The sequence below is a fragment of the Procambarus clarkii genome, chromosome 56 (assembly GCF_040958095.1).
Source record: "Procambarus clarkii isolate CNS0578487 chromosome 56, FALCON_Pclarkii_2.0, whole genome shotgun sequence".
Taxonomy (NCBI): Eukaryota; Metazoa; Arthropoda; class Malacostraca; order Decapoda; family Cambaridae; genus Procambarus; species Procambarus clarkii.
The window spans coordinates 13,532,140-13,558,228 of NC_091205.1; the positions used below are offsets into that span (position 1 = coordinate 13,532,140).

The following is a 26,089-nucleotide window of genomic DNA, read 5'->3' on the forward strand; positions in this document are numbered from 1 at the left end:
TCGATTATATGCTTTACATGGTCATATTTTTGGCTAGCCACCTTTGTGGAAATTTTTAGCCTGAAGACGTCAACTGAGTTAGTTCCTAAACAGTTGTCACATTTGTCAAGTAGTCTTGACAGGTTATTTTGAAGACCTTTCAAGATTCTTCCAGTTTTTTCTGGAGTAGCCATTCTGGCTGTAAGTTTGAGCCTTATAGGGCTTATATAGCTACTTGGATAGCTATGGTACTTGCTCCTTTATGTAGAGCAGGTATAATTATTGACAGCCTGATATTTTCTTGAGGCTGATTGTAATTTACCTCATTTAGAGGTTAGCTACCTACCTAACAATAAGCAACTAAGATTTCAGTGGTGCCTTGGTATCACTACAGGTGTTCCTTAGCTTAGCTCTTCAAAATCAGACTTGGATGGGTAGTGAGCTTACAGTAACACTCAAAGATGTACATAGAAATATGTAATAAAATATAATTACACAATAAATGGTTAATTCCACCCATTAGGGTCAGCACTATATAAATTAATAATGCACCAGCACTGTCTAACAGTACTAGTTAGGTAATAATCCTACCTATTAATGCAGCTAATGGTGTAGACTGAATTTGTACAAATCTTAGTACCATGTCAGTCTGAAATATATAACCTCTGTTGGGTTGGCATAATAACTACAATAAATGTGGTGCAATAATGTGTAAAATAGTGCTATGTTTTTGGATTTTATAATTTTATATAATATATACACTGGTAGAAATTATGTGTATAAGAAATTAAATCAACACAAGAGTATTAATTGTGTTTGGCAAGTATTCTACTGCCGTAAATAATATTTAACACCTGAATGTACTTCCTAATTGTGGAATATAATGTTATCAGGGTTAGTAATGATTAATTGATTTATGGGATCAGTAATTTGTATTAGTATACTGGATCCTAAAATGCTAATGAATTCACTGACTTGAGTGAATCAGTAATTATGGATTGAATTTAATTTAGGCTATAATGGACAGTCTGCTGACAGCCGTAAATTGAATTATTTGTATAGCCCAATAATGGTTAACACATAATTGGTGTTAGTGATTAATTAATAATGATTGAGGATAGCTTGATTCTAAGCTATCTATCCGGTTCGAAGTCAACCAAAATGTTGGATTATCTGGGGCTTGAACTCATATATTAAATTATTTGATTATTATGTTTAAATAAACCGAAGGACCACCCACTTTTGAGAAAAGAGGGAAAACGAGTAAAGTTGATTATTAGATTGACACTATAGAACCAATGCCTATGGATAATAATGAAATGAATAATCACTTGAAAATAAGGAATAGACTGTATTATTAATTAATTAAAGTCAAAGCCTCAAATATCAACATTGGGGGGTATTTCTAGAAGTTCATATACATCTAGGAACCAGTGTGGTTCGTCACTAGTTCATTGTTGAGTTAGTAACATAGCAAATCTAAACTAATATAGATTCAAAGATATGATACCTCAAATAATGAATATTAAAGATTATGTATTATTGAGCAACAGTAAGAGCAAACACCCTAATTACCAAATCATAAATTTTGCCAGTAAATTATTTACTGTAAAGATCCTATATGAATTATATTGAAATCAGTAATAATCTTAGCTAAATTTATACGAAATAAGTGTCTTAGCTGTAAGACGACTTCTGTAACTCCATTTCGTCATTCGTCCTCGTGGTCACAGGATCCCAATAAAGAAAGAACCCGAAGTGAATATCACGAATGAAGAGAAACAACTTGTCGACTCCTCGTATACACGCTCCAATCAGGGAAATTTAAGTAGCATTTTATTAGGCTACAAATTATTTCAAGTACAGTATTCATTAAAATTGAAATAAATGAAGAAAATCAACTAATGTTGTGTGTTTGTTGTTCATTCTTCGTTACGACAGACTACCTACAAACCCAGAGTGATGCACCAAACAAGATTGGTATACTTAACATGAGCGTATCAAATACTAAGGTCTGCTGAAACCGCGTCTGCCAGTCCCAGGCATCCACTGCTGTGTACTCGTAATTATGGGCCGTGGCTTCAATTGTTGACGCATTATTAACTGGCAGGGCACTGTAGAACACGTGGGGAGGTAATTGGTGACTATTGGTGGAATTGCAACGTAATTATTGTTGGAGATCTCTTCAGTCACTACCATGCGTCTCGCTTCTCTGATCGCCAGGAATGCCTCGTGTGCAATGGCGTCTCCGCCCTCCCTCAACTCGTCTCACGCATTCACAACAGAAATTACTAATCACGGATAATTCTTTTCCACGTAATTACTGATGTAATACGCTAATGAGAACCGGGTTGCAGTTATAGGGAATTAAATAATATCATATTCTCGTTAAATGGTGTTAAACGAGAAATGGAGAGGATGTCTATTCCCTCCATAGCATTCGTACGTAACAGATAAAATTGTTACTTAGATAATAATTTCAGTTAATAACTCTCGGTTTTGGATTATTGGGAGTTATATTATCCATAGTTAATTATTACACGGAATACTGATAATTTTAGAGAACCACATTCAATTCTCTAACATATTGGTAATAAACGTGTCTAGATAGACATTATCTGACGCAATCTTGCTACTCAATGTCGTGAGAATTCTAGCACTAATGCGCGGATAAAGAAATATTAAGTTAGGTTGATACTACCGTTAGTGAAATTAATAACTACTGTAGTTAGTATATAATAATGATGTATTATAATACAATGGTAGTGTATTAGTGTTGGAAATTTCCAACATTGGTTCAGGCTTCTGCTCTTTGGTACTGGTGGTAGGTTTGTACGTTTGCAGCCTTTCTCCGTCCTTCTGGCGACGGTTGAGACGGCTGTTTTCTGGAGGGGGTTCTTGGGTTATTGATGCTTGATTGGTTCGGCTCCCCTTGATCTCTGTTTCAGGGCTCGGGTCTCCCAGGTCGTCCACAGAGTTTTTAGGTCTGTCCTTGCGCCCATGCTGTTCGGATGTTTGCAGCTTTTGCTGCTGTGTTGGTGATGTCTAGGGCTCATTTCAGGCGCAGGGATTTGAGGGTCGGACAGGTTCTTAGCCGCCCATTCTTTATGCGCGACTGCTTCTATGCGTTCTTGTTGCCTTGGGTTGCAGGTTGCAGCCTGTTGTCTCGGCTTCCCGTTGCGAAGTTTGTGGCGGCCTCCTCCCGGTTCAGCCCTTTCTTTTCCTTCTCCTTGAGCATGAAGCTCCAAGGAGCCGTAGGGGCTCCCCACAGAAAACCAGCGTTGATTGTAATGAAATGCCATTTACTGGGTGAGCCCCGGAGGCTCCTTGGCAACCCTCCCTCCTACCGGTCGGTGGTTTTTTCGCGTTGGTTGAAGCTTAGCTTCCAAACTGATGCTAGGCAGCCGACGCTGTAGGTCTGGGGCTCCCCCCTCCCCCTCTCGGGGTGGGGAGGGCTGCGCGGACGATCGGCGCGGCAGTTAAGTGTGATGTTTGCTTGTTTGCTTGTTTCCTTGGGATTGTAGGGAGTTTTTATCTCTCTGTTCAGTTTTTTGTTTAGTTTTTACCATGTGGGGTTTGTTTTATTATGCCTACCTTTCTGGGTTCATACCCCTGTCGATGGCAGATAAGGAAAACCCCAACCACAAGGGGGTTTTCCAGGGCAATTGCTCCCTGAAACCTCTCTGAAGGGGCCAGGTTCTGGCGCTGGTCTCTGGTAGGTATGAACTCCTTAGCTAATGTCCCAGTCTAATATAACATACATTAGCCCGATAAGCTCCAGGGAGCCTCCGGGGCTCACCCAGAAAATGGCGATTCATTACATTCAAATCTGTTTTTTTTGCCTTGGTGCGGGGTTCTGCCCTATTTGCCACTGGTGTTTGGCCTCACCCTGATACTTGGTGGTGCCCCTTGCTTGGTCCCCGTGAGTGTACACGTCCCTGGGGTTCAGCTTTAGACACTTTGTTTGGTAGTTTTGGGTGCTGGTTAGCAGTACCCTGCCTGGGTTTACCTGAGCGCGAGTCCTCTTCAAGTAAACGCTCCGGACCCTGGGAATTCCCAAGGGGACGCGTGAGTTCAATGGATGTGACTCCGGGGTCTCCCCTCTCTCACTTCATGCGAGTTTGAGGGTTGTTCGGTCCCCTTGTCTCAAGACGACCCTCACTGTTTTTCCTCCGTCACGCAGCCTGTTGGGTAGGTGACACTTTCGACCCTGAGTCCTGTGAGTATTGTTGCTTGTTGGTGACTCAATTTACCCAATCTATGGATGATCATCTTTGGGTACAGGCTGCGCAGGCGTTGCATTCTAGGTTTTGGTTGTTGCAACGCGCTCGATTGGTTGCTCATCTTGATACCCCACGGCTGCCCCGTTTTGCTTTTAGGGACCCGGACTTGGGGGTGGGGGGTCGTTTTGACCCAGGTTCAGTTCACACCTCCTGGTCCTTCCCCTCCTGTTGTTCGTTCTGGTCCTCCTCCCCTGCTTATGGCCCCAAAACGTCTGAGAGTTTCAGAGTCAGGGTAGGAGTTAGTTGGTCTTGAGACTCAGGCAGCCACGGGGGATGCCCCTTCCGGTGTGGCGATGGAGGCATTCAAGTCTCCACCCCCGGCCGTAGCCTCTGGGTCTGACCAGTGGGCCTCATTCTATCCGGTTTCTACGGCTGCACAGGCCTTGTCTAGTGGGATCGGTGCTTGGGGGAAGGACTCGGCCCCGGGTCCTGCGGAGGAGGACCCTGGGGCTGGGGAGGGGCTGACTTGGGGGCCTTGGGCCCCACTGGACCCACCTGGCTTTTTGTACCCTCTGAGCGGGGCTTACTGTTACAAGGAGTGGAATTTTCTTTTCCCCCCCTCTGCGTACGAGTTGGACTTGGTGTTTGCCCTTTCCCTGGTTCGGTTCAGTGTTCCCCCGGGCACTTCAGTTTCGCCTTTGCGGAGGTTTTCGGCTTATCACATCCAACCTGCTGTGGTGCGGGCGGCCCTTGCGGCAAACCTCCTGCGTGACCCGGATTATGACTTGGCAATGGATTCCTCATCTTTCAGGTTTGGGACTTCCTTCCTTTTCTGGCTCCGTTACGAAGTTCAGGAGTCGCCCTGGCTGGCGTATTGTCCTGTCTTTACCTTGGAGGCTTGGCACGCCTTCTGCCGTTCCCGCACGGTTGAGTGGCGGGAGGCTTCGATGGTGCTTCAGGTTTTCCTGAGGGGCGACCTTGAGTACCTCAATGAGTGCTTGTTTGCTCCTGCCCTTCCCCGGGAGGATGGTGTTGTTCACCTCGATGTGCAGGTTCCCTCCCTTTCGGCGGCGCAGGTGGCGGAAGACTTGCGGGCTCGGGGCCTTTTGGTTGCGGCCTTGCGCTTCTTTTCCCTCCTGGACCTGTCTTCCGACTGGCTCTCAGAGGATGTGGGGGCGCTTAGGGCTGTTCCTGGGTCTTGGGCCTTGGCCTCGGTGGCTTGCTCGTCGGCTGCCTTGCTGAAGCTTTTCGCGCCGATCTTGCAGGATGCGGTGGCTCTGTTTTATGCCGGCTCGCTTGTTGGCAGATGGTGCTTGCCTCGTCTGTGGAATCTGCTTGGGCCTTGGCTCTTAGGATGTCTAACCCCTTTTTGCCCTCTCTTGTTTGAGGCTTCCACCGTTGCACAGTATATTCAGGCTGCTTTGGCTTCTTGCCGTTCTATGTCGGACTTGCTGGTTCTCCACGGGTCCCGTGGTGGACCTTCCCGGAAGGGTCATGCCAAGGCTCGGGGTTCCTCTCGTCGTGGTAGGCCACTGGTGTCAGGTTCGGTTTTGGCTCCTCCTTCGGACCCTCCTTCAGCTGGTTGGTACGGTGTTCGTTCTGTGCAAGGTTCTGGGTCTCGTAAGGGGTGCTGGCCCTTTCGCGGTTCGCCCCATTGACGGGGCGATGGGGGGGGGGGAGGCTTGCGCTGTTCGCTCACACCTGGTCCCACGATTTGTGGGCGTTTCAGGTAATTTTGCACGGCCTCCAGTGGCGTTGGGTGGCCCCGCCCCTTGCGGGCTGTTCAGGGGTGGCAGGGCAGGCTTCTTCCCTAGCACTCTGTCAGGTCATCTTGGAGTGGGTTCGCTTGGGCGTGGTCGAAACGACGACGTCCCTCAGATGGGTTTTCCGTCTGTTTCTAGTCCTGAAACGGGACTGCGCGGACTTGCTGTTCATTCTGGACTTGTCCCGTTTGAGCCCCTGGGTTCATTGCCCGCTCGTTTCGCATGACCACGCTGTCCCAGGTTCAGCTCATGTTAAAGCTGGGTGCTTGCATGGTGTCCCTGAACCTCCAGGACGTTTATTGGCACATCCCGATTCATCCAGGGTTCAGGGATTGGCTCGGTTTTGTTGTGGGGCTTCGTGCTTACCGCTTTCGTTGTCTTCCGTTCGGTTTGAACCTGGCACCTCGCATTTTCACGTGCCTCACGTGGATCATGGTGACCCATCTGCGTCTGTTATGTGTCCGGGTGTTGGCCTACCTCGACGACTGGGTGGTCTGGGCTCCCAGCCAGTCCGCTTGTCTGCTGGCCAGGGATCTGGTTCTTTCTCAGCTCGCCAGGTACGGGTTCTTGGTGAACTGGAGTAAGTCCCATCTGGTTCCCTCCCAGGTTCGGACCTGGCTGGGCCTTGTGTGGGACTCTCAGACCGCTTCCGTGTCTCTTCCTCCGGAGTCTTTTCTGCGGCTGCGGTCCCACATGTGCCTGTTTCTGGGGGGTTCCCGGGTCACCTGACGGTTGTTCGAGGGTCTGTGCGAGAGCCTGAACTTTGCGATGCTGGTTTACCCACCGGGTCAGATTTGGCTTCGTCGGCTGTTCTGATTCCTTCAGAGACGTCCCTTCCGCCTCTCTTGCGATTGCTGGGTTCGGACCCCAGGGACTTTCCGTCGGTTGCTGCGTCACCGGCTTCCTCTTCGGGTTTTTCGGGGTTCAGTGCCTTGGCGCCTACCCGAGCCCTCGCTCGATTTGTTCACGGATGCATCGTCTCTCGGCTGGGGCTTTGTGACCAGTGCTCACCAGGCCAGTCAGGGACGGTGGAGTCCGCCCTTCCGTCGAGCCCACAACACTGTGCGGGAGTTCGCGGCGGTGTGGTTTGCCCTTCGGAGGATTCGAATCGCCTGTGGGTCGACGATCTGACTCCATTTGGACTACTCCTCGGTGGTTCATTGTCTGAACTGGGGGGTTCGATGTGGTCCTTGGCTCTTTGGCGCTGGTCGCTTTGGGTGACTTGTCTGCTGAGTTCTCAGAGTTTGGCTCTCCTGGCAGTTCACATGCGGGGAGTGTCCAACGTCTTGGCCGACGGCCTGTTTCATTTCGTTCCATGGAATGGACGGTCGACGCCGACTCCTTCCGTTGGCTTTGCCAGACGTTCGGACGCCCCAAAGTGGACCTTTTCCCATCGGCGTGGTTGTGGCGTCTTCCTCTGTATATGGCACTCTTTCCTGACTGCGAGGCCGTCGGGCTCGACGCCTTTCGGTAGGACTGGTCGAGGTGGGGGAAAGGTTCCTCTTTCCCTGGGTTCAGCTGTTGCTTCAGGTCCTGACTCACTTGGAGACTTACCAGGGAAGAGTTGTCCTCTTGGCCCCTTGGTGGCCGGCCCAGGCATCCGGGTTAGGACACTGCTTGCTCAGTGTCCTAACCCGGATGTTTTTCTGTGGCTGTGCCTCTTCCAGCTGATCGGACCGGTACGTCACGTGGATGGTTCGATCTTCTTCTCGAGTCTTCGCGTATGGTATTTTTGACTCAAGTTTATCATCATCTCTATGGTGATCAGGTGGCTTCCTTGTTAGTGTCCCACCTGAGGGCTTCATCTCAGCGGCAGTATGAAGTTTCCTGGCAGTTCTTGCGGTTCTTCTTATGTCTTCGTCATTGTACTTTGTTTTCTGTTAGGGTGCTGTTGTCCTTTCTCTCTTGGTTTGTTCCAGGACCGTCTCCTTATGCCTAACACTGTCGCTTTGTATCGTGCGGCGCTGGCAGAGCCGCTTCAGCTTGCTTTCAGTATTGATGTCACGTCTGCGCCGTTTCGTAAGCCATCTCGGGCGTTGTTTCACCTCCGGCCTGCTCATGTTGCCTGAGCTGTCCAGGTCATTGGACAGAGTGGTCTCTCATCTTTCTTCTCCTCGTTTTGTTGTGGCCCCTTCGGTTCCGGATTGTTTTTCGAAGACTCTTTTCCTGTTGGCATTGGCCTCTGGGGGTCGGGTAGTTGAGCTTCATGCTCTCCTCTGGCGCAGAGGTTTTTGCTCCATCGGTCGGGGTGATCGGTTTGTTCGTCTGCAGCCTTCTCCTTCTTTTCTGGTGAAGAATGAGACTGCTGTTTTCCGGAGTGGTCCCTGGGTTGTTGATGCTTGGTTGGTTCGGCCGGGGGTGCATCATGTTTTGTGTCCAGTTGCGGCTCTCCGCCATTATTTGCGCGCCACGGCTTCTGTGTCCAGGGATGTGCTTTGGGTTGATCCGGTTTCCCTTCTTCCCTGTTCGAGGATGCAGGTCTTCCAGGTCATCCGCAGGGTTATTAAGGCTGGCCAGCCTGCGGTCTATTCCCGTGCCCATGATGTCCGCAAGTTCGCAGCTCTTGCTGTCGTCTATGACAATATGTCCTGGGCTGACATTCATGCGCAGGGATTTTGGTGGTCGAACAGGGTCTTGGCTGCTCGTTACCTTGTAAACGTAACTGGGCCCAGTCGGGCCTGTGTCGCCTTGGGTCGGGGGATGCAACCAGTTGTCTTGACTTCAGGTTGAGGAGTGAGCAGCAACCGCCTCCCGGGTAAACCCCTATTCTTTTCCTCTGTGGGTAGTTAGCTCCGGGGAGCCGTAGGGGCTCCCCCCAGAAAACCAGCGTTGAATGTAATGGAACACCATTTTCTGGGTGATCCCAGAGGCTCCCCGGCATCCTCCCTCCCTCCCTCCCTTCAGTCTGCGTTATTTGATACTCAGCCTCTGAACTGGAGAGAGTTGCTGGCGCAGAGGTTTGGGACCCCTCCGTCCCCTTCTGAGGAGGGGGGGCGGGTTGCGCAGATGGATGCACGGCGTTTGTGGTGCATACTGGTTTTCTTGGTTTTGATTGGAGAGTTCTATTACTAGTTCAGCTTTCGGTTTGGAATTAATTAATCAGCAGTAGTTTATTTTGGAATTCCTACCTTTCTGGGTGCCTGACCTGTTAGAAGGCAGACTGAGACTGCTTCCAATTACATGGGGGTGTCTTAAGGCTATTGCTCCACGTGGCTCTCTTAAGGGGGCCAGGTTCTAGCTCTGGTCCCCGGTAGGCCTAGAACTCCTTTGATTGACTGTTGCCACGGTCTAATATATACACATCAACCTGGTATAGCTCTGGGGATCCTCCGGGTCTCACCCAGAAAATGGCGTTTCATTACATTCAACGCAGGTTTTTTGTACCAGGACAGAATGTGGTGATTGATGAATCGCTAGTACTCTTCAAGGGACAACTGGCGTTCAAGCAGTACATTTCATCAAAGCGGCACCGGTTTGGACTCAAGTTTTTTGTGATACGTGACTACAAAACTGGTATTGTCATGGACATGATACTGTATTCAGGTACAGACGTTGACATACCTGGTCAAGATCCATACAGTTTCTCCTGCAATGTCGCAAAAATTCTCATGGAACCATTGCTGAACTAGGGGCATATCCTGTTCACGGACAACTACTATACTAGCCCCTTGTTGACCAGATTCCTCCTTGATCACAACACTGCATATGTGGCACTGTCAAGGCCCACAGGGAGGAAATGCCAGTGTTTGGCATTGGTATTGCAGTGGGTGATTGCCAGCTGCGAAAGTGTGACAAAATATTATCACTGCGCTGGAGGGACAGAGATGATGATGAGATGGAAAATCTGGGCTGTGACGGGTTCAGTGATTACATAACAGGAACTATAACAATAGGTGGACCTAAGATAATAGTAGCAGTCATTTACAACCCTCCCCTAAATGACGGAAGACCCAGACAGGAGTTTAATTTAATAGGAACAACATGGCAACCAATAATATAATAGAGCAGCTTCAGTTGCCTACAGGAATGGCTCAAGACTCTTAATTATGGGCAATTTCAACCATGGAAAGATAGACTGGGAGAATGGGTACCCACACGGTGGTGCAGATACATGGAGAGCTAAACTCTTGGAAGTGGCAACAAGGAACTTTCTGAGCCAGCACATCAGGGAACCCACAAGAGTGAGAGGCAATGATGAACCAGCTAGACTCAACTTGATATTCACCCTGAATGAATCAGAAATAAGGGATGTCAAAGTTGAAGTCCCCCATAGAAATGAGTGACCACAGTGTATTGACATTTGAGTACTTGGTGGAGGTAGGGATAACCTATCCAAGGATGGGATCGGAAGGGAAAAGACTAAATTAAAGAAGAGGAAAATATGACGAGATGAGAAACTTTCTAAGGGGAATACCATGGGAAACAGAACTTAGAGACAAGGCTGTACAGGACATGATAGATTATGTCACCCAGAAGTGCCAGGAAGCTGCAGACAGGTTTATCCCAGTCCAAAAGGAGAAAAACGAAAAACAACAGAAAAATCCATGGTTCAACCAGGAATATAAGGTAGCGAAGCAACTGAGTAAAAGAACATGGAGAAACTACAGAAATAACAGAACACCGGCAAGCAGGGAGACATACTAGAGGTTCAGAAATGAGTACCTCAGAGTGAGGAGGGAAGCAGAGAGACAGTATGAAAATGACATCGCGAGTAAAGCCAAGACCCAACCAAAGCTGCTTCACAGCCACATCAGGAGGAAAACAGCAGTGAAGGAACAAGTGATGAAACTGAAAAAAGGGGAGAACAGATACACAGAGAATGAAAAGGAGGTGTGTGAAGAACTCATGAGATTCCAGGTCTTCACAATAGAATAAGAAGCCCCTGCACTAAATGAGGAGGAGGCAAAGCAAGCAACCTTGGAGGAATTTGACTTCACCAATGATGAGGTTAAAAGGTGTCTGTTGGAGCTGGATGTGACAAAGGCTGTTGGGCCTGGCAGAATCTCACAATGGATACTAAAGGAAGGTGCAGAAGCACTAAGTGTGCCACTCTCTATGGTGTATAAAAGGTCACTGGAAACCAGGAGACCTACCAGAAAGTTGGAAGACAGCTAACGTAGTCCCAATATACAAGAAGGGTGACAGGCAGAAGACACTGAACTACAGGCTAGTTTCCCTAACTTGTATACCATGCAAGGTGATGGAGAAGATCGTGAGGAAAAGGCTCGTAGAGCATCTGGAGGGAAATATCTTTGTAACACTCAACCAACATGGGTTCAGAGATGGTAAATCGTGCCTCACAGGTTTAAAAGAATTCTATGACCAGCCAACGAAAATTAGGCAGGAAAGAGAAGGGTGGGCAGACTGCATTTTCTTTGACTGCCAGAAAGCCTTTGACACAGTACCCCATAAAAGGCTTTTAAAAAAGTTGGAGCAACAGACAGAAGTAAAAGGAAAGGTGCTCCAGTGGCCCATTTAACCCTTAAATGGCACCTGGCTATTTACCATGTGTCACCCACAGGTGCATACCAAAAAAAAAATATATTATTTTTTCTTCTAAACCTGTTAATTTGTGTTCACTGATTATGGAAAATATAATACAAAAATTGTAAGTGGCATATATTGCCCGTTATGGGGCGGGGAAGTCTGGGAAAAAAACAGGCGCTGACTCACCGGCGTCCCAGACGGTGTGTTGCTCGCCAGCTGTCAGGCCGGAGTTGCCACAAAGAAATAATTACCTAATTATTTCAATGTCTCTGATTGATTTTTTGTAGTTTTTTTGCTGTAATATTATTCAATAGTGTGTAGTGTGATATATTTATATAATAAAATGAGTGAATCATTGCTGTACTCAAAAATATGGTGTGCATATTGTTGATTCAATTATGTTCATCAAACAGTGAACAAATACTTTGTCGGTTATTACACTATATACACAGGTTATATATAAGTATCTGCATGTTTTGTTCACCATAATGAACCACTAAGTTGCTATTATGAGTCAAAAAGTAACGAGGAGTGACCACCAGCCAGCCACTCACTCCCTCAACACCTCACTCGCTCACATTCTCCTCCCACCATACTGTTTTTGCTTTTATTCGCTATATACAGACGTTAAATATAAGTATCTGCATTCGTGTTCACCATAATGAACCACTAAGTTGGGATGCTGAGTGGCAGCCAGTGGCAGCCCGCCACTGGCATCCACTCCCTCCCTCCCTCACCTCACCAGACTTGCTACCATTCTCCTCCCACCATACTGTTTTTGCTTTTATATACAGACGTTATATATAAGTATTTACATGTTTTGTTCACCATAACTGTACATCTAAGCTTGTATGGTGAGTAAAGACACAAAGACGTAGCTACTCACACAGTCAGCTCGTGGCGGCCGCCCTCAAGGCCAGACGCACTAGTATTTCTCCTCCAACAATACTGTTTGTGGTGTTATTATGCTATATACACACATTATATATAAATATCTACCTGTTTTATTCATCATACTTGTACAAGTAAACTGGTAAGGTGCCCAAAGACTATAGCGGTCACCAGTAAACAACATGATAAGTCGTGCAGACGACGCACCTCCCTCACCAAAATGGCGGCTCCCAACCTATTCCTATTGCTGTTTATACCCTCTATACACACGTTATATATAAGTATCTACATTTGTGCTCACCATAGCGAACCACTAAGCTGGTATGGTGAGTGCAGTCAATAAAAGGTGGCCACACACAGTCAGACGCCACCACCCTCCCTCCCACAGCATTACTCCTCCCTCCATGGAGCACAGCGCTAAATATCACCACAATCCTGCTATTATCAGAACCCTGGTCAGTTTTATCACAGTCAGGGGGCTTCTGTAATAATATCATTGCTAAATAATAGCAAGAACATGTATATTATGGCATTTTTAGGCGATGCTGTGGGCACAAGCTGAACAGCAATTCTGTGAGCTCATGCTGCGTGCATCAGGCTTGGTTGCTCACTCAATACTGAGGCCCCTCACACCCGGGAATTTGGCCCACGATTTTTTTTTTAAATGGCGTCTGTTTACAAGAGCCCTGATGAAGGTAATTACCTAAGTGTGTAATTACCTAAGTGTAGTTATAGGATGAGAGCTACGCTCATGGTGTCCCGTCTTCCCAGCACTCTTTGTCATATAACGCTTTGAAACTACTGATGGTCTTGGCCTCCACCACCTTCTCACCTAAATTGTTCCAACTGTCTACCACTTTGTTTGTGAAATTGAATTTTCTTATATTTCTTCGGCATCTGTGTTTAGCTAGTTTAAATCTATGACCTCTTGTTCTTAAAGTTCCAGGTCTCAGGAAATCTTCCCTGTCGATTTTATCAATTCCTGTTACTATTTTGTATGTAGTGATCATATCACCTCTTTTTCTTCTGTCTTTTCTTTTGAGTTTTGGCATATTTAATGCCTCTAACCTCTCCTCGTAGCTCTTGCCCTTCAGTTCTGGGAGCCACTTAGTAGCATGTCTTTGCACCTTTTCCAGTTTGTTGATGTGCTTCTTAAAATATGGGCACCATACAACAGCTGCATATTCTAGCTTTGGCCTAACAAAAGTCGTGAACAATTTCTTTAGTATATTGCCATCCATGTATTTAAAAGCAATTCTGAAGTTAGAAAGCGTGGCATAGGCTCCTCGCATAATATTCTTTATGTGGTCCTCAGGTGATAGTTTTCTGTCTAGAACCACCCCTAGATCTCTTTCTTTATCAGAATTCTTTAAAGATTTCTCACATAATATATAGGTTGTGTGAGGTCTATGTTCTCCTATTCCACATTCCATAACATGGCATTTATTAACATTAGATTTCATTTGCCAAGTGGTTCTCCATATACTTATTTTGTCCAGGTCATCTTGAAGGGCATGACAATCATCTAAGTTTCTTATCCTTCCTATTATCTTAGCATCATCAGCAAACATGTTCATATAATTCTGTATACCAATTAGTAGATAATTTATGTAGTGTGGTGAACCCCGTGTATCCACGGGTCGTTTAAATCTTGCGCGGTACTCCAAAGCATCATATGATGCTGAGCGCAATTTACTGCAAGTCACTCAACATATCATATGATGTCTTGCGCAACTAAAGGGTTAACAATATCTTTGCCTTCATTTCAGATATATTTTCCTTGGAATGTAGTCTACATCTATCTTTATTCTGACATATAGACCTTTAACATTACTTTGTATATATGCAAATGAATTACACAAATGATCGGTTTGTGTGCAGGCCTTCACACTCCCTGAGCTATAAAAAGTAACTATAAATAACGCATATATCTTCACTTTCATCTCAGTTATATTTATGCCAAAGTATTAACATGCAGCTTATATGTCTGTCTTTATGATGACATTGAAAACTTTGTGTATTACAAAATCTAGATTAAATTAACATTGATCTTCGAAAGATCATAGTTCCCATCGATAGGGAGAGCGTTGGCCATTTAAACATTTTTAAAAATATGAATATCTTAACTCTCTAATAAGGTATAATCTCTGTGATGAATTCACAAAAACTATTTTATCTCTGCCTTTCTGATAACGTATACAAATATAAGCTTTATTTGTGAATCGCTATTAACCCTATAACTGTGCAACTTGCCTGCAGGCCCACGTCTGGGGTGCACTACGCGCCTCCAGGTATTTGTATTTTTCACGTTTCATTCAAAACTCCCGCAGCTACATGGGGAGTTCATCAGCTTCCTCGGGGCACTTGTAAACAGACGCCATCTTTAAAAAAACTCGTGGTCCACATTCCCGGGTTTTGAGAGCCTCAGTAGTGAGAGCAACCAAGGCTGGCGCATGCAGCATGAGCTCACAACATTGCTGTTCAGCTTGTGACCACAGCATCGCCTAATAATGTCAAAATATAAAATTCAAATTCAAATTCAAAATTCAAATTCAAAATTATGTATATATTATATAATTCAAATTATATATATTTCAATTTATTCCATTTAAATTCAAATTATATATATATATATATATATATATATATATATATATATATATATATATATATATATATATATATATATATATATATATATATATATATATATATATAACTTGTATTATTTAGCCATGATAGTATTGCAGTAGAGCCTGAGTGTGATAATGACTGTGTACAGTGTTCAAATATTTATGATTCAATGCTGTTCACAATGTTCACAGCGCTAGCCACAACACCACAACATTATTTCGTCCGTCTAGGAATCTTCAAACGACTTCTTAGGTTCCTTTACAAAATAAACTTGTGGTCAATTATGTATTTACAGGATTTAGTGACCAGTATTGTGATAACAGCAGGATTGTCGTGATAATAAGCACTGTGCGTAGTATTGTGGGAGGAGTAACTGTGGTGAGGGAGAGAATCGAGGTAGCCTCACTGCGAGTGTATGGCAGCCACTCTTGTTTAGCTCATCATAGTAGCTTAGTGGTTCGCTATGGTGAACACATTTGTATATGGGGTATATACAATGTGTGTATATAGTGTAGTAACAGCAACAGGAGTATGTTGGGAGGAGCTATTTTGGTGAGGGAGGTGACGTAACCGTAGCGTCGTCTGCTGGCTGCTGTGTGATTTCTCATACAGTGTATGGTGGCCACTGTAAAGTTTGGACACAATACCGGCTTACTTGCATAGTTCTGGTGAATAAAACATGTAGATAGGTATACATAACATGTGGAAATAGTGTAATACAAACAATAACAGTATGGTGGGATTAAGATGTTGGAGGAGTGGAGAGACTGGATGTTAGAGGAGTGAGGGTGTGGCAGCTGACACTCGCAGAGTTCTGAATGTGTTCCTGGTGAATGTATATAGTGTATGACAGTGTATAGTGTGTAAATAGACTGTATATATACATAAATTATCGTAATACAATGGAAATATGTGCTGGATATGCATGTAACACAGTGTCTTCGGACAGTACGGATGTTCTACTGCCATAATATAGTGTACGTGTTCTTTATACATAGGATTGACACATAAAAGCATATATAATGTATTTGGAACTGTGCGCAGAAAATGAACAAAAATATATTCACAGCAACTCGCGCATCCTGTCCCGAGCGCCCTTCTGGCTCTGGGGGTGTATGCCACGGGCGACCAGGGAATGACAATATCATGCACAAACGTACGGACCCCATAGCAGCTATAGTACTTACAATTTTGACCTTCTGTTACTATACCCTTACTCAGGGAAGGGTTTTTGGCACTTTAACTCTCAAACCTCTAGGGGCCCAAATGGATTTAACTCTCACAGGCGCAACAAAAAAAAATCCAAAAAATTCTTTCGTCTTATAGAAGTGTTCATTTTTGTTCCCTGATCACGGAAAAAATAACAAAAAAAATCATAGGTGGCATATTTTAGCCGCAATAGGGTAGGGAAGTCTGGCAAAAAAGGGGCGTTGACAGAACCTTCACCAAACGAGATCTACTCTGCTCGAGCTGTCAGGCTGCAGTTACCACAAATATATTATTATCTAATTATTTCAATGTCTGATTGATGTTTCTTAGTTTTTTTGCAGTAATATTATTCAGTACAGTGAATTGTGATATATTTATATAATAAAATGTGTGAACCATCGCTGTACTCAAAATTATGGTGTGCATATTAGTGATTCAATTATTATGTTCATAAAACAATATACAAATAATTTTGCTGTTGTTACACTATATACACAGGTTATATATAAGTATCTGCATGCTTTGTTCACAATAACGAAACACTAAGTTGGTCTTGCAAGTCAAAAAGCAACGAGGAGTGACTGCCACACACCAGCCAGCCACTCGCTGTCACTCCCTCCCTCAACAACACCTCACTCACCCTCATTCTCCTCCAACAATACTGTTTTTGCATATATTCACTATACACAGACGTTATATATAAGTACAGTGGTACCTCGCATAACGATCGCCCCAAAAGACGAACATTTTGGGTAACGAACGGCCCGATCGGCGTCAAATCGTCCCGTATGATGAACGCTGGTTTGAGTAACGTCAGCACCACACGGTGGGGTCGCGTTGCTTCTTGCACATTCTTAGACGCCTCCGACGATGCACATAAATTATGTTGTTCTTGTTTAAAGATGCTAATGATGCTGGGATATAAAAGGGTGACTGCTGAGATGTTGAAAAGCATTGACGTTTTTGTAGAAAAAAAGAAATGAAATGTCTGATATACAACAAATGTCAAAAAGGTTCGTTCGGTGTTCGGCAGGTAGGCTGCTCCATTATAACAATCTTTCTTTGTTTCAAATGTGTTCCATTTGTTTTGTATTTGTCATTTACGTCTCAATAATGGAGAAGCCTACCTTACATACACTGAATAAACCATTATGACATTTTCCTTTCTTCAAATGTGTTCAATATTTATTTTTCATTTGTCTTATAGCAAAAGGTTCGTTCGGTGGTCGGCAGGTAGGCTGCTCCATGTTTCTTACATACAAAAAACGTAAATAATAAAAAAAAATGAAGAATTTTGAAAACCAGTACAAATGTCAAAAAGGTTCGTTCGGTGGTCTACAGGTCGGCTGCTCCATGTTTCTTAACCCTTAAAGTGCGCATCACTTCATATGAAGTGTAAATCGTTTTACCAGTCAACTGCGCTTCACTTCATATGAAGTGTATGGGTACCGCACACGATTTGAATGGCCCGCGGTGTAGCTGGGGGTCCCATTCGCTGCCCAGGGGCTCTAGTAAACAGCGGCCATTTTGAAAAAAAATCCCGCTCACGATCCGAAGGCATGGGAGGCCTCAGTTTAGCGAGAGTCACCATGGCGAGCGCACGGTCAAACGCCTCACGGGCACGCACCACTCAGTCCCTCACCCCAGAGCAAATAGCCCACGAATTATTCTCTGAAGGTGAAGAAAGTGTGTTTGACGATTCAGACAACGATGAGGATTATACACAGTTGTCGGGTGATAGTAGCAGCAGCAGTGAAAGTGAGAATGACCGCCATGCCATGGCGAGACCTATACGCTCTCCCATGCCTCCTCGCCCATTTTCTACCCCAATTCTACCACGACCTCACAGTTCCTGTGGATATTTTCTGTTTGAGGGTGACGAGTCAGAGGGAGGTGACTCCTTTTCTGGGTTTAGTGACTCAGATCAAAGTTTTATTGAGCCTGTGGCTGGTACCAGTGGTGTAACTGGGCGAGAAATTGTCGCGTCAGCAGCATCTCGCCCGGCCAAGCGCCACCGCATGGCACCACATGAGGGACCAAGACCCTCGTGTTCACGTGCACCCACCTCACGTGCACCCACCTCACGTGCACGTAGCCGCCGTGCTTCTCGCAGACGGTATTCAGCTCCTGGTCGCCGGTATGCATCGCTTCCTCGCCGTATTTCCTCTGCATCTCGCAGGACGCCTGGTGTACTTGAGTGGAGTGATGGTGACGATTTTATTCCTAATATTCCTCACTTTGACGATAAAGATGTAGGGATTACAAACCTTTTCCCTAATCAAGGTGAGGACATAGCTGAGATGGAATATTTTACAGCATTCTATGATGAACCACTCATGGAATACATTGTACACCAAACGAACCTGCATGCTGCTTACCTGATTGAGAGGGAAATCACAGAATTTTCACGACTGCAGCGTTGGAAAAATACCACAGTGGCGGAAATGTATGTGTTTTTGGCACTCTGTTTGTTGATGAAGCACTGTCACAAACATGCAATAAATGACTATTGGAGCAAGGACAAGACAATACCAACACCTTTATTCGGGAAATATATGTCACGAGACAGGTTTCAGATACTCCTCAGGTGTCTACATTTTGGAAGTGTTCAGGACCGAACACCTGATGATAGACTGTGGCGAGTGAGGCACTACATGAACGATGTTATTGGAAAATTCAGAGATTTTTACGTACCAGCACAGAAGCTGGTGGTTGATGAATCTCTCATACTTTTCAAGGGACGTGTTCCATTCAAACAGTACATTCCCTCAAAACGAAACCGATTTGGCCTGAAATTTTTTGTTCTTTGTGATTGTGAGACAGGATACGTGTTACACATGATTCTGTACTCGGCTAGTGATGTAGACATTCCCGGTAACGACGAACATGGATTCTCGGGGAGTGTAGTGAAGACCATCATGGCTCCATGGATGAACAAGGGACACATTTTATACACAGATAATTACTATACAAGTCCCTTGCTAGCTCGGTTCTTGCTAGAAAATAGAACCGGATTGGTTGGTACAGTAAAGCCACAACGAAGGGAAATGCCTGTGTTTGACAACGACATTGCAGTTGGTGAGTGTCAGAGAAGGAAAAGTGATAACATTCTGTCAGTTCGGTGGAAAGACAAAAGAGAGGTGAACTTGTTGACAACAATTCATGATGGAACAATGGTGAACAGTGGGAAAGTGAGCCATAAAACAAACGCACCACTATATAAGCCAGACTGTGTTTTAGACTATAATATCAACATGCGGTTGATTGATAAATCAGACATGATGATTGGCACTGCAGAGTGTGTGCGGAAGACATGTAGGTGGACGAAAAAAGTGTTCTTCCATCTTGTGGACATGAGCATGCTGAACTGTTTCAACATGTACCTTGTGAGAACTGGACGTAAGCCCACTTTCCGTGACTTTGTATTTGATGCTGCAATACAGTTATTAGGAAAGTTTGCAAAAGATGTCCCAGGTATTCAGCGGCCCATCATAAACCCACTGTTGCAGCATGCTGGTACTCCACGCCTCGCTCACACTGAAGGCTTCCTAGCACACAAACTTAAGTATTTGCCACCTGGTGTGAAGCGTCCAATAGCCCAACGTGATTGCTTGGTGTGTAAAACAACGACACGTAGAGACAAGAAACGGAAGCTTGTGCAAACATGGTGTGAAACGTGTGGTATCCCATTATGTGCTGTCGACTGCTTCAATGACTACCACAGTCTAGAAATCTTCTAAGTGTGCTTCAAAGTGTGTATAGCGTGTGCGAGTGTGTAAATATGTAAACATATAAGCAGATAGCGTGTGCGTGTGTGTAAATATATACAAATATAAGCAGAACATACAATATAATAGACTGTAATGACATATTATATTGCCGTAATTGAAAACATTTGTGTGCGCCTGTGTATACTCAAATATGCAACAATTATTGATACAAAATATGTTCAAACAGTATTTGAAACACAATTAGTGAAAAAAAATTAGAAAAAATGCGCTTAGACATTGTAAATAAATAGCGCGAAAATATATTTGTGGCAACTCTGGCTGTTTGAGGACCGCGCGCAACACCTCCCGGGCGTGTACTGCATGAGCGAACATGCAGATTGTGACGTCATCACCGAGCTTCTCGGCTCTATTGCAACAAAAGTAAGTACAATAGAATTTTTTTTTTATTTTTCCTGTGATCAGTGAACAGAACTTAACAGATTAGCAAAAAAAAAAATTTTTTTTTTTTTTTCAAAATGACATGCGCCTGTGTGGATAGCAGGATATTAGACCCCGAGCATGTTAAGGGTTAATTAAAAAAAAAAACGAAAAATAAAAGAACTGTTGAAACAATTTGAAAAATGGGCAAATGCCATAAAGGTTCGTTCAGTGTTTGTCGGGTAGGCTGCTCCATTATTGAGACGTAAGTGACAAATACAAAACAAATGGAACACATTTGAAACAAAGAAAGATTGTCATAATGGAGCAGCCTACCCAACAAACACTGAACGAACCTTTTGCTATAACGAATATGAAAGACTAGGGCTGCTGGCTGGGTTAGTACTGCGTGAGCAACCATTTGTGGCACACGCGCCTCTGGCTCTCAAACACCTGTCCCACACGGTGTTGAAAGACTGCGCTCAATCGGTGCAATTCAGACCCTAATGTTTGAAGAACATAAGGGTCATAATATTGGTGAAGCTAGGCGCAATAAGGGCTTAACACAACGGTCGGATGCCAGTGATACAGCACCTATGAGGATGATACAGCGAGCGTATCCAGGTGTAGCTCTGCGCCCCACCCTTGCCATCTCGAATTTATATAGATGATACATAGATGAATCGTTTTCTGCGTTCAGTGATGATGCATCTGATACAAGTAGCATAGATGAAGTGTTAGCGGCTTCCATGGTGGTGTTGTTCATTGATATTTTCAAGAATACCTGAATCTCTTCCTGACTGATGGACACTCTTTGCGGCTAGCTGAATCTCTTCCTGACTGATGGACACTCTTTGAGGCTAGCTGAATCTCTTCCTGTGTGGGACCTTACAAAGCGATCTTTTCAAGACTACCTTACAAATTGAGCTTTTCCTATAATCGTTTCAATACTACCTTATGCTTTACAAGCTTGGCTACATACCACCTACAAGTACTAAAGCCAAGGGTGCACACGAGTGCGTTATTTGCAAGCACACAGAACGATGAAATAGGAAATGAAAATCTATCTGTAGCGTGTGCAAGGAGAGCAAAGTCGCATAACGCATAACAATCGCCCCAAAAGACAAACATTTTGGGTAACGAACGGCCCGATCGGCGTCAAATCGTCCCGTATGATGAACGCTGGTTTGAGTAACGTCAACACCACACGGTGGGGTCGCGTTGCTTCTTGCACATTCTTAGACGCCTCCGACGATGCACATAAATTATGTTGTTCTTGTTTAAAGATGCTAATGATGCTGGGATATAAAAGGGTGACTGCTGAGATGTTGAAAAGCATTGACGTTTTTGTAGAAAAAAAGAAATGAAATGTCTGATATACAACAAATGTCAAAAAGGTTCGTTCGGTGTTCGGCAGGTAGGCTGCTCCATTATAACAATCTTTCTTTGTTTCAAATGTGTTCCATTTGTTTTGTATTTGTCATTTACGTCTCAATAATGGAGAAGCCTACCTTACATACACTGAATAAACCATTATGACATTTTCCTTTCTTCAAATGTGTTCAATATTTATTTTTCATTTGTCTTATAGCAAAAGGTTCGTTCGGTGGTCGGCAGGTAGGCTGCTCCATGTTTCTTACATACAAAAAACGTAAATAATAAAAAAAAATGAAGAATTTTGAAAACCAGTACAAATGTCAAAAAGGTTCGTTCGGTGGTCTACAGGTCGGCTGCTCCATGTTTCTTAATTAAAAAAAAAAACGAAAAATAAAAGAACTGTTGAAACAATTTGAAAAATGGGCAAATGCCATAAAGGTTCGTTCAGTGTTTGTCGGGTAGGCTGCTCCATTATTGAGACGTAAGTGACAAATACAAAACAAATGGAACACATTTGAAACAAAGAAAGATTGTCATTATGGAGCAGCCTACCCAACAAACACTGAACGAACCTTTTGCTATAACGAATATGAAAGACTAGGGCTGCTGGCTGGGTTAGTACTGCGTGAGCAACCATTTGTGGCACACGCGCCTCTGGCTCTCAAACACCTGTCCCACACGGTGTTGAAAGACTGCGCTCAATCGGTGCAATTCAGACCCTATTGTTTGAAGAACATAAGGGTCATAATATTGGTGAAGCTAGGCGCAATAAGGGCTTAACACAACGGTCGGATGCCAGTGATACAGCACCTATGAGGATGATACAGCGAGCGTATCCAGGTGTAGCTCTGAGCCCCACCCTTGCCATCTCGAATTTATATAGATGATACATAGATGAATCGTTTTCTGCATTCAGTGATTATGCATCTGATACAAGTAGCATAGATGAAGTGTTAGCGGCTTCCATGGTGGTGTTGTTCATTGATATTTTCAAGAATACCTGAATCTCTTCCTGACTGATGGACACTCTTTGCGGCTAGCTGAATCTCTTCTTGACTGATGGACACTCTTTGAGGCTAGCTGAATCTCTTCCTGTGTGGGACCTTACAAAGCGATCTTTTCAAGACTACCTTACAAATTGAGCTTTTCCTATAATCGTTTCAATACTACCTTATGCTTTACAAGCTTGGCTACATACCACCTACAAGTACTAAAGCCAAGGGTGCACACGAGTGCGTTATTTGCAAGCGCACAGAACGATGAAATAGGAAATGAAAATCTATCTGTAGCGTGTGCAAGGAGAGCAAAGTCGCGCTGTGTACCATAGACTACTTCGTTGACTATTACGCACCTCCAAAGTAGAGTGTGTAATACAGTGTGTTACTGTGTAAATAGTATGTGAAACTGTACATATTGCAATTTTAGTGAATTTTTACCATGTAATAGTGTGACAATAAACATTTATTGTGGACACATTACTGACACATGTATCACAGTTCCATGGAAAATTATGAACATTCTACTGTATACATATTGTAAAGGTTACAAATATGCATCATATACGATAAAAGAAACAAATAAAACCGCATTGGAAATGCATAGAAAAAATATTTGAAAATATATTTGTGGCAATACGCGGTGCTTGAATGGCCTGCGAGACCGTGTCTGGGAGCTTCACACACGGGTGACCAGGCACTGATGACGTCACAGCGCACCTTGTCCACGCCCTCACAGCCAAAGTAAGTGGAATTTGGTAATTATTTTTACATAGACATGTTCAGGGACGGTAATTTATCATTTTGCAAAGAAAAATGATATTTTGGGGAACATTTGATGTCATGCACACTGGGGAAATTTCACAATAAACACAGTGCATCACACTGGTTACATGGGTGGACACTCGTTTTGTATGACGTCCGTTTCACATGACGGACATGGAACGGATTAAATTCGTTATGCGAGGTACCACTGTACATGTTTTGTTCACCATAACTGTACATCTAAGCTTGTATAGTGAGTAAAGACACGAAGACGTAGGTACTCACACAGTCATCTGGTGGCGGCTGCCCTCAAGGCCAGACGCACTAATATTTCTCCTCCAACAATATTGTTTGTGGTGTTATTACACTATATACACACATTATATATAAGTATCTACCTGTTTTATTCACCATACCTGCACAAATAAGCTGGTATGGTGCCCAAAGACCGTAGTGGCCACCAGTAAACATGATAAGTCGTGCAGATGGTGCACCTCCCTTACCAAAATGGCGGCTCCCAACCTACTCCTATTGCTGTTATCACACTCTATACACACGATATATATAAGTATCTACATTTGTGTTCACCATAGCGAACCACTAAGCTGGTATGGTGAGTGCAGTAAATAACAGGTGGTCACACACAGTCAGAAGACGACGCCACAACCCTCCCTCCCACAGCCTTACTCCTTCCTCCATGGAGCACAGTGCTAAATATCACCACAATCCTGCTATTATCAGAATCCTGGTCAGTTTTATCACAATCAGGGGCCTTCTATAATACTATTATCGCTAAATAATAGCATGATCATATATATTATGGCATTTGTAGGCGATGCTGTGGTCAAAAGCTGAACAGCAGTGCTGTGAGCTCGTGCTGCGTGCGCCAACCTTGCTAGCTTGCTTAATACTGATGCTCTCACACCCAAGAATGTTGGCCTGGATTTTTTTTCTAGGTGGCATCTGGCAACTATTGGTCGTGGCTGCACTGTAGCTGCCCCTATCCCAGGCAGGGAGTTTAAATTATAGCGCTAGACACAAAATCATATATATATATATATATATGACATGCAAGGTTTTGGTTTTGCCACTGAAAGCATATATATATGATTTGCGCAGTTAAAGAGTTAAAAACAGAATAGAATTTTTTCCAGAGATTATATTTCCTGCGCACTGTGTGCACAGGGTGGGTGTCATATTTGGAGGCCGCGCAGTTAAGGGGTTAATTAAGCGTGTAGGGTTCGGTGTTTTATGAGCAAAAAGGACCCGAATGGTTTAAGTAGCGAACGTACACCAATCAATAATGTTAGTATCTATATATCAAAATTATTGTCCTGTGGAGTTAATTTAACCTCCAGACATGTTCTTTTAAATAAATATTAAATGTGTTGTGGCTATAAAAGATATTATTACAAATACACATTCTACTTGTTAATACAGAGCACCACTTGGTTTCCGAACCCCTTGGGGACGAGACCCGTCGATTAACATGTAAGTTCGTAAATGAGAAATAGAGGGAAAAATAAACTTGAAATGTAAAAAGAAATGTTTCCAAAAAATTAAGGAAAAACTCTAGGGGAAAAAATAGACAGGTTCATAGCGTAAATGCTACTGTATTTTGTTTGTACTCGCCAATAAGTGAAGTCTTTATCCGTTTTATAAAAGTCCTTAATTGTTCCTAGCTGATTATTAAGACGTCTGGCAAACATCCTCTGGATGTTTCCTGCCAGCCTGTAGGAATATCCTGCCTGCCAGCTTGCCAGCCAGCCTGCCAGCCAGCCTGCCAGCCAGCCAGCCTGCCTGCCAGCCTGCCTGCCAGCCTGCCTGCCAGCCTGCCTGCCAGCCAGCCTGCCAGCCAGCCAGCCTGCCTGCCACCCTGCAGGCACATCCTGCCAGCCAGCCTGCAGGCACATCCTGCCAGCCAGCCTGCAGGCACATCCTGCCGGCCAGCCTGCAGGAACATCCTGCCAGCCAGCCTGCAGGAAAATCCTGCCAGCCAGCCAGCCAGCCAGCCAGCCAGCCAGCCAGCCTGCCTGCCAGCCAGCCAGCCTGCCTCTCTCTCTGCCAGCCTGCCAGCCTGCCTCTCTGCCTGCCAGCCTGCCTCTCTGCCTGCCAGCCTGCCTCTCTCTCTGCCAGCCAGCCAGCCTGCCTCTCTGCCTGCCAGCCTGCCTCTCTGCCTGCCAGCCTGCCTCTCTCTCTGCCAGCCAGCCTGCTATCCAGCCTGCCTCACTCTCTGCATGCCATCATGCTAACGGGTCGAGTGTGTTAGGCTTATCTTCGGGAGTGAGCCGGACTCTCCCCCACCACCGATAAACCACCTTCCACCCCTACTTCCCATACTCTTAAAGGTCACGAGGTTCAACCGCGTGACTATCCCTCCCTCCCTGCTTGCCAGCCTGCCTGTCTGCTTGCCTGCCTGCCTGCCTGCCTGCCTGCCTGCCTGCCTGCCTGCCTGCCTGCCTGCCTGCCAACCTGCCAACCTGCCTGCCAGCCTGCCTGCCAGCCTGTCTGCCAGCCTCCCTCCCTCTCTGCTAGCCAGCCTCCCTCCCTCTCTAACAGCCTGCCTGCCAGCCTTCCTCCCTCCCACTCTCTCTGCCAGCCTGCCTGCCTCTCTCCCT

General features: G+C 44.8%; 1 protein-coding gene across 3 annotated transcripts in view; it reads left to right on the forward strand.

Moving 5' to 3' along the window:
* The window catches only part of LOC123770843 (uncharacterized), a 223,535-nt gene that overhangs the window by 163,709 nt on the left and 33,737 nt on the right, over positions 1–26,089 (forward strand). The gene's annotated exons all lie outside the window — the stretch shown is intronic.